Here is an 8,728-nt window from a genome sequence, read left to right on the forward strand (position 1 = left end):
ATCCTCAACTTCTTTCCGTGTCCAACCAGGGACAAACAGCAGGTGTGTCTACCCATCCTCAACTTCTTACCGTGTCCAACCAGGGACAAACAGCAGGTGTGTCTACCCATCCTCAACTTCTTACCGTGTCCAACCAGGGACAAACAGCAGGTGTGGCTACCCATCCTCAACTTCTTACCGTGTCAACCAGGGACAAACAGCAGGTGTGTCTACCTATCCTCAACTTCTTACCGTGTCCAACCAGGGACAAACAGCAGGTGTGTCTACCCATCCTCAACTTCTTACCGTGTCCAACCAGGGACAAACAGCAGGTGTGTCTACCCATCCTCAACTTCTTACCGTTTCCAACCAGGGACAAAGAGCAGGTGTGTCTACCCATCCTCAACTTCTTACCTTGTCCAACCAGGGACAAACAGCAGGTGTGGCTACCCATGCTCAACTTCTTACCGTGTCCAACCAAGGACAAACAGCAGGTGTGTCTACCCATCCTCAACTTCTTACCGTGTCCAACCAGGGACAAACAGCAGGTTTGTCTACCCATCCTCAACTTCTTACCGTGTCCAACCAGGGACAAACAGCAGGTGTGTCTACCCATCCTCAACTTCTTACCGTGTCCAACCAGGGACAAACAGCAGGTGTGTCTACAGATCCTCAACTTCTTACAGTGTCCAACCAGGGCCAGAGTGCTGCAGCAATTGTTCAGACAGAAACTGCACCAGTGATTATTCCAAAGAAAAAAGGGGAAAAAAAAGTTGTTAATGCAGAAAAAAATGTATGTGCACCATCAAAAAGGCCACTTACCCGTTCCCAAACTAAATAGAAATAAAATGAAGTTTATTTGCAAACGTTTACTGTGTGTTTATTTTTAAATAGAAATGTAAGGATAAATTCATGCCACTTAAAAGTGAGTTAATGTGTTATTCTTAAAATAATGAATTTGTGTTCTTACACATTTAATAGCATTATGACACAAAAATCACATTTGTACAGGTGTCAATATATCAAGGTTATTCACTAAGTACATAAACAGTAATGAGCACATATAGTAGTATAGTGATGTACATCTTACAGTGTTTATACATTACTGACATTCATTGTATGTTAAAAACATATATCATAAGTACACATGGTACAACATTGTTTACAACTACATACTGTATATGTTCATTTACATTCAATGATTATCATATTTAACGCTGCCATTAAAAACTGAAGTACATTAATTAGTATTACACTTAATATTCCATATGCATGTAATTGTGTACTAAATTATTCACATAATTTAAACGACTTACCTTAACATTCACATACTTTGTTACAAATGTGTACATTGACTGAGAGTTATAATCAGTGTGTGAGTATATGATCTATATAAATATTATTTGGAATTTTACTATTCATATTAATATATGTATATAATATAATATAATATATATATATATAATTATGTTTACATATACATTGTTATGTAGAGATTTATATGTAATGTACATATATATATATATATATATATATATATATATATATATATATATATATATATATATATCTATATATATATATACACACTCTATATATATTTAGATATATATATATACACACACTCATATATATATATATATATATATATATATATATATATATATATATATGAGTGTGTGTATATATATATATCTAAATATATATAGAGTGTGTATATATATATATAGATATATATATATATATATATATATATATATATATATGTACATATATATATATATATATACACACACACACAATGTGTGTACAGATACGTATATTACATATTAACTTATTATAAATATATGTATATATACTTACCATTATTTCTGCATAAATGCAATCACACACGTGTGGGTTGTACAATTTGTTAGTGTATGTAGACATTCCGTATCTGTAAGTGCAAGAAGTATGGCTCAATTATTTTATTTTTTTGTAATGTTGACTCCAAAACATTGGTGTTTGTTCACACGCTCATTAAAAGGTAATATAAATAATAACAATATTTCATAACACATTTATTGTGACAACATACAATAAGTAATCTAAATTATTTCCATAAACATGAATTCTTGAAATACTTTAGCATGGTGGTTTTTTTCAACACCTGCTTGTGGGAGTTTTGAATGCAGGAAAACTGGCTTTTGTTTAATAACCTTCAAAATGACGTCACATTGATAAAAAGTAACAACTTCTGTATTTGCTTGAGACCATTATAATTACACATTAGTCTCAGCTATTTACAAAGGAGAAGACATGGCGTCAAGTGTTAGACATGAAATGAAATTTTTCATATTTCAGGCCATAGAATTTCAGCCAGATAAAAAAGCGAATTTGCATCAAATTTATGATTTCATACATGACAAATTTAATGCAGAACAACAAACTAGAAACCCCCAAATTTGGAAAGGATCAGTACGCAACAATTTAAGTAATAATGAATGCTTTGAAAGAGACATTCCCCGTCCTGGTGAAATGGCCACTTGTTGGAAAGTGACTGATTCTAAGAAGATTACTTTAGAACATGGAACATATTTCGTGATAACCAGTTTTTTTTTACCCAATCCAAATTTCAATGAACGGCCACAGACTGCTGTCGTGTACCCAAAGGAACAGCAGGGAATAACAGAATCTGAAATGGTATGTGACGGTAACTTCAATGCTATGCTGCCTACTGTACATGATACAAACATGTTTGGATTGGAATCAACTGAACGTGTGTACCTGCCTCAGTCCGTGTCGTGGGAAATGAATGGTGAGATACCATATGAAGGCGTCAGTGACATGTACAGTATGTGGATGACCATGGCACTGTTCTTAGTGCAAATCAGAATCAATTTCTGTATAGCAGCAGCAACGGTGAGGAACACATGGACGCCAGCAGCTGCAGGTTCCAACAAAGTCGTTTCTAAATATAAAGATAAAGGTAATCATTGTTCACATTAGCCTATAAGTAAACTAATACTAATTTTCTATAACACCATTTTATGAGCCCACGCTACAGACAACCATGTAGTGTTAAAACACACTTTCAGTATAATGTATCCATATACTTATGGATGTATTTTTAAAATACAGCTGCATTCGATTTACACACATGCAACGTTCACTTACAGATGAGTGAACCGAAATTTGGCTCAATTACACATATATATGTACACACACAAATATGTTATTACAATTGCCTACAATTATACATTGTGTACTTGCTGTAGTGCTGAACAGCAGTCCTGAAGACACACAACAGGTCAGGTTTTCAGGATATCCCAGCTTCACCACAGGTGGCACTACCAGTGCTGATTGAGGCACCTGTGCTGAAGCTGGGATATCCTGAAAACCTGACCTGTTGGTGGTGTTGATGACTGCTGTTCAGCACCCATGTATGTTGTTAGTCGCGTCCATCTGTGACGTCACTCCGTGATCATGTGACAATGCGGAGTAAACTATGAAGTTAATCATGTATTATACAATATGATGGCAAAACCCTGTCACTCGCGTGTTCACACACATTATGTAAATATGTGAAAATACACAACAATAGTGTAGTCAAACGTTGGGACTTATAAAAGCTTAATTATTAACTTGCATCAGTTTACTAATGCGCGTGCACATTGTTAACCGTTATGGTATTTGGCCGGACATAGGGCGAACTTGTGACGCGAGGGGGCGTGTTCAGATGTTAAGGGGGGCGTGTAAAATGATAACTGTATATTGAAACACATAACAAGGCAGCGGGGACACTAATGTGTGTGTCAAATGCGCGTGGGGGGGGTTGCTTGGGTGTTTAGTGCGTGCTAAGTGAGACATGCAGTATGTGAGTGAGATAGTGATATAGCGAAGTGAGGGGGCGTGATCATGCATGTCCGTTGCCGTGCCCATTACATGACGCCACAGAGTCGCATTTACTGTGAGAGATGACGCTGGGGGCGTGGCCACGCATCTGTATAACAAACCCAGTCACCATCAGAGCGCACGGGTCTGCGTGCGCTGTGCTATGAAGGGGCGCCCCACCAGTCCGCCCGGTACAAGTCCCTACCTTGGCGCGCACCTTTAAACAGTGGTGCGCGGCAGCTTTTCAGGGAGGCAGGGAAATTTAAAGTTCACATCTGCGACGGAGGCGTGTCCACGTTGCCGGCGGCGCTTCAGCCAATAAGGGCAAACCACAAGCGGAACGTCATGGCCACGCCCCCGCAAACTAACAGCCACACCCCCTCCCGTCATAAACCTTCCCTCTCCACCCAGACCGCGCATTGCGCTGTACCGCTGTGCACGCACCGCCCCCCCGCCGGAGGCGCGTGTGACAGTCAAGACTGGGGACTCAGGCTTCTAAAATAAATGTTCCACACTTTCAATTAACCACTGCGCATGCTCATTCAGTGTGAATGGCCATGAAGTGCGTAGCAACATTGAGTTGCGCTGTTCAGACGCACAGCGCAGCCAGCGCCATGCACGCAAACATCACTGTTTACACTAATGTAATTAGAAAAATTTGTTCAAAAATTGTAACACAGCTGCCATGTTATATGTGCACGTACACATGTACATGTCCATAAGTCACTGGTGCCATGTGTTACAGAGCCCTATGCACACACATGCAAGCAGTATGCAAGTCCCTGTGACCGCATCATAGCAGTAATTGTAATGGAACAATATGTGTAGCTTATGCGTGAACATGGACAGTGATGAACATGATATTACAACATATTCTGAATATAATAAAGATTCTGATGCAAATGAACAAAAGTCTGTTCTTTGTATTTCAGAAACATGAATGTTACATGGACTCACAATCAATGCATGTTCCAGTCAAGACAAACAGAGTTTGGTGATTTTTGACGGCTGACATTTTTCAACAATGGTCCTATGTTTGAAAGCAATGATGCTTATGCTATTGTGAAGCTTATTTGTGCTTTTAGTAATTGTAACATCATGAAATGGTTATAATTTGTTTTGTTACATGTAGTTCTTGCTAACATTAATGATATGTAGAATATAAACACATATAAATGTCTAAATATGTTTTAATATGTTTCTGTTAACTTATGTTAACGACATGTATTAGCAAAGCTTACATGACCAATACATTATTTTTTACTTGCACATATAGCATTACCTGTAACTAATCATGACTATTTTTTATTTCTAACATGATGGTTCTACTTAAATCTATAACATAAGGAGACCATTACCTTTTCTCATGCATATTGAACTAGTCTATAATTTTAGTTATAATTATGCAATACTATTTGCTAATATTGAACATTACACATGACACAATGTAACATTTGCCAGATGATATTATACAACACACATTAGGTATTGTGTTACACTATTTGAACATAAATTAAAACTTACATAGTAAGAATATACATACCATATCAAGATGTGGTTGACCAAAATACACAGATGTTTAATGTGAGGAGGAGGATAAGAAACACTAGCCTATGATGAAAAAAAAACTGTGACATTATGAAAACACACTTTCATGGCAGAATGTCATACAATCCATACATATGTTGTTGGTTACCTGAGAAATAGGTGTCGATCACATTCTGACGTGTTTCGACACCACTGGCTGTCTGCTCATTGTCACCTGCAGCTATTAGGGGATGTTGTTCGTCAAGCCCCTCCCCAATGTCGCCTTCTAGGTTATGACTCAATGCAATATTGTGCAGAATGCAGCAACAAATTACAATGTCAGAAACCTTCTCAGGCTTATACTTTAATGCGCCGCCAGTTTTATCTAAACACCTGAACCTACTTTTCAAAAGTCCAAATGTACGCTCGATAACTGACCGAGTGGATATGTGCGCAACATTATATCTGTCCTCTGCAGGGGATTGCGGATTAGCCAATGGTGTCAAAAGCCACGGTCAGATACCGTACCCTGAGTCACCTAAAAGACAACGTACAAATTAATATAGAGAGTAAACATTTTCATAATGTTGTCACATCGTTTTTAAGGTCAATTTGTTATATTATTGTCGGCTACTATTCCACAATTGTACTTTTCATGTCACATGTGTGAGATGATATGTAATCATGGACATATATCATCTTCACACAAACCATTTTGACACCTATAATAAGTAGTTACACAATCATATGTAGTATATGTAAAATTAGCATAGACTATAGAAATAAAATATTCTAGCAATATGTGACATCATATCTTTACAACAACACATGTATTCATGACCACTTTTGCTGTACTGTTATTGTGGGTGTGGTTGTAGGTGTCCATATTATCACTTAAATATAGCATGCTTTATTATGAGAATGACACAATTAAAACAGGACAATCATTATGTGCAATGTAAGTTACCATTATCCGAAACAAATGTTGTCACATTGAACTATTATAAACAGAAGCAATAAAAATAGATGACATATGTATGTTAGCACTTCACAATATGTACTCACCCACCAGCCAACCATGCCCAAAATGCCCATTTTCAAAGGCATGTAAAACTGATGAGTTCCTAAGAATATATGAATCATGGCTGGAACCACAGAATCTGGCTACAACATTCATTATCTTCATCGTAGCATCGCATACCACCTGCACATTCAGGGAATGGTAGTGTTTTCTATTACGGTATGCATGCTCACTCTGACTAGGCGGGATCAAGGCAACATGTGTGCAATCGATGGCACCCATCACACATGGCATCCCTGCTATGTTATAGAAGCCATTTCTGACTTCCAGCCACTCTGTCTGGTCACTAGGAAAATGAATATAATTCCTAGCGCGTCTAGTCAGTGCACATAGAAACTGGCTAAAGGCCCGCGAGAATGATGACTGCGACACCCCGCCCACTATGCCCACAGTTGTTTGAAAAGACGCAGAAGCCAAAAAATGTAATGAGCACAGCATTTTAACAAGACCAGGGACTGCACGACCTCTGCTTGTTACACTATCCAAATCTGGTCTTAGTTCTTCGTAAAGAGCTAAGATTGCTGCTGAACTCAATCTATAACGACTTCTTATCTCCTCCTCACTCATCCCATCTAAAAGTGTCCTTTCACGGTACACACGTGGATGGACTAACAACACCTGTCTCCTGTGTCTTCTCCTCCTATCCCTCTCCTGTCCCTCTCCTATCACTATCACATCCTGTCTATTTTGAGCCTCCTGCAAAAGAACATCCGCCTTCTCATCTTCAAATGTCTGCTTAGCATATCCATGTCGACGTCACAAGGAGGGTTGATTGTTCCTCCTTTAAATACATATGTGATTATGTCAGGTGTCAGATGTCAATTAACATGTTGACTACATATAATTTGAGTATTAAAACTAATTACTGTTGTTAAACAATGAGTAACTGTTCATATGCACACAAAAACATGCCACTACTATAATGATCTATATATGCTAATGACTACACAAAATGTTTAAGTACAACCTTACAACACAATCAAAATCCATTCAATTGCTATGTACACAAGTGTGTGCAATGAAATGTGTTAACAATCATTTTGAAACATATATGACAGCACATAGCACGATGAAGGTGTTTATTAGCAATCATTTGAAACATGAACACACTTGATTGTGGTTCACATATGATCAAGTGAAATAACAACAACAACATTAACATATCCATATCCATATCTCAGATGTGAATTTTTTGGTGTGTGAAGAACTGTAGGAACATGCAAGTGTAGCAGTACATTGTGTAATACAAAATCATGGAATTTCCTTGTGTGAACATCATTGGTAACACGATTGTTTAAGTACTAAAGATAGTTTTATTCAACATAAAACATGTCAATATTAAATACATGTGTAGCGGACATGTAAAATGGCTACAGTCATCTCTCCTGCTGACAGTAAGGCCTGGTAAGTTGTGGGCATGCCAGCAGTAATTATGGAGGTTTGCCCTCACACCCTGGTGGGGTGCCCTGTGTATGGATGGGAGTAGTCACATGCTCTGACTCCATGGTTAGTGATGTCAGAGGTGTGTCAGCTTCCAGAGTATACATAAGGCACAGCACTGAGCCTAAAGTTAGTTCTACGTTCAGCTCTGCCAAGAGGAGGAGTTCTGGCAGGAGCCAAGTTCAAATACTAGCCTAAGAGACTGAAAGTTATGTTATAGTAACCATAGAGGAGACTGTGTCCAGGGACCTGGCACAGGGCAGTGATCCCTGCGGGGATAGGGAATCCCTATCTAAGGAGAGATACACCTTTTAAAGGGAGGCACTGACTGCAGAATGAGTGGCTAAGAATATACTGCGAGGGGCAGCTAGCCCACATCACCCAATAAAGATGTTCTCATTCACAAACCCTCTCGTGTACATGTGTGGAGTGAATGTACAGAGAGGAGCACCACGGAGGAGTTCCTCAACAGGATCATCCCCTTGCGGATGCAGGGACCCTGATGAGGTGGAGGCGCTGCACTGGAACTAGGTGAGATTGAGCACACTTCCTCAGCTGCCTGTCTGGACGGGTCCTCCCCACACACCATCATGCGGGAGACTCAGGAGTCCTGTTGCCAACAGGTGCACCACCAGACACTACCACACTGTAATGGGGGCCGGTTAGACCACAGGGGCCAATGTGAGATTGGGTGGGTCAGGCCGGTTCAGAAATACCGTTACACATGCATAATGTGTGACTTCACACATGCTTTCCACATTACAATCATAATGAAATACATGCAAACATTAAGTCATATGTACTTGCTATGACTATAATGTATTTGAT

The 8,728-nt window shown here is 38.9% G+C and overlaps 1 long non-coding RNA gene across 1 annotated transcript; it reads right to left on the reverse strand.

Annotated features, from left to right (window-relative positions):
• Positions 1-649: 649 nt before the first annotated feature.
• Positions 650-2,802, reverse strand: LOC142492029 (uncharacterized). The gene is made up of 3 exons (XR_012800680.1): positions 2,746-2,802; positions 1,843-1,915; positions 650-710 (listed from the first exon to the last, which is right to left on the reverse strand). It is a non-coding gene; the product is annotated as an uncharacterized LOC142492029 (long non-coding RNA).
• Between the last annotated feature and the right edge of the window lie 5,926 nt (positions 2,803-8,728).

The sequence above is a fragment of the Ascaphus truei genome, chromosome 4 (genome assembly GCF_040206685.1).
Source record: "Ascaphus truei isolate aAscTru1 chromosome 4, aAscTru1.hap1, whole genome shotgun sequence".
Lineage (NCBI taxonomy): Eukaryota > Metazoa > Chordata > Amphibia > Anura > Ascaphidae > Ascaphus > Ascaphus truei.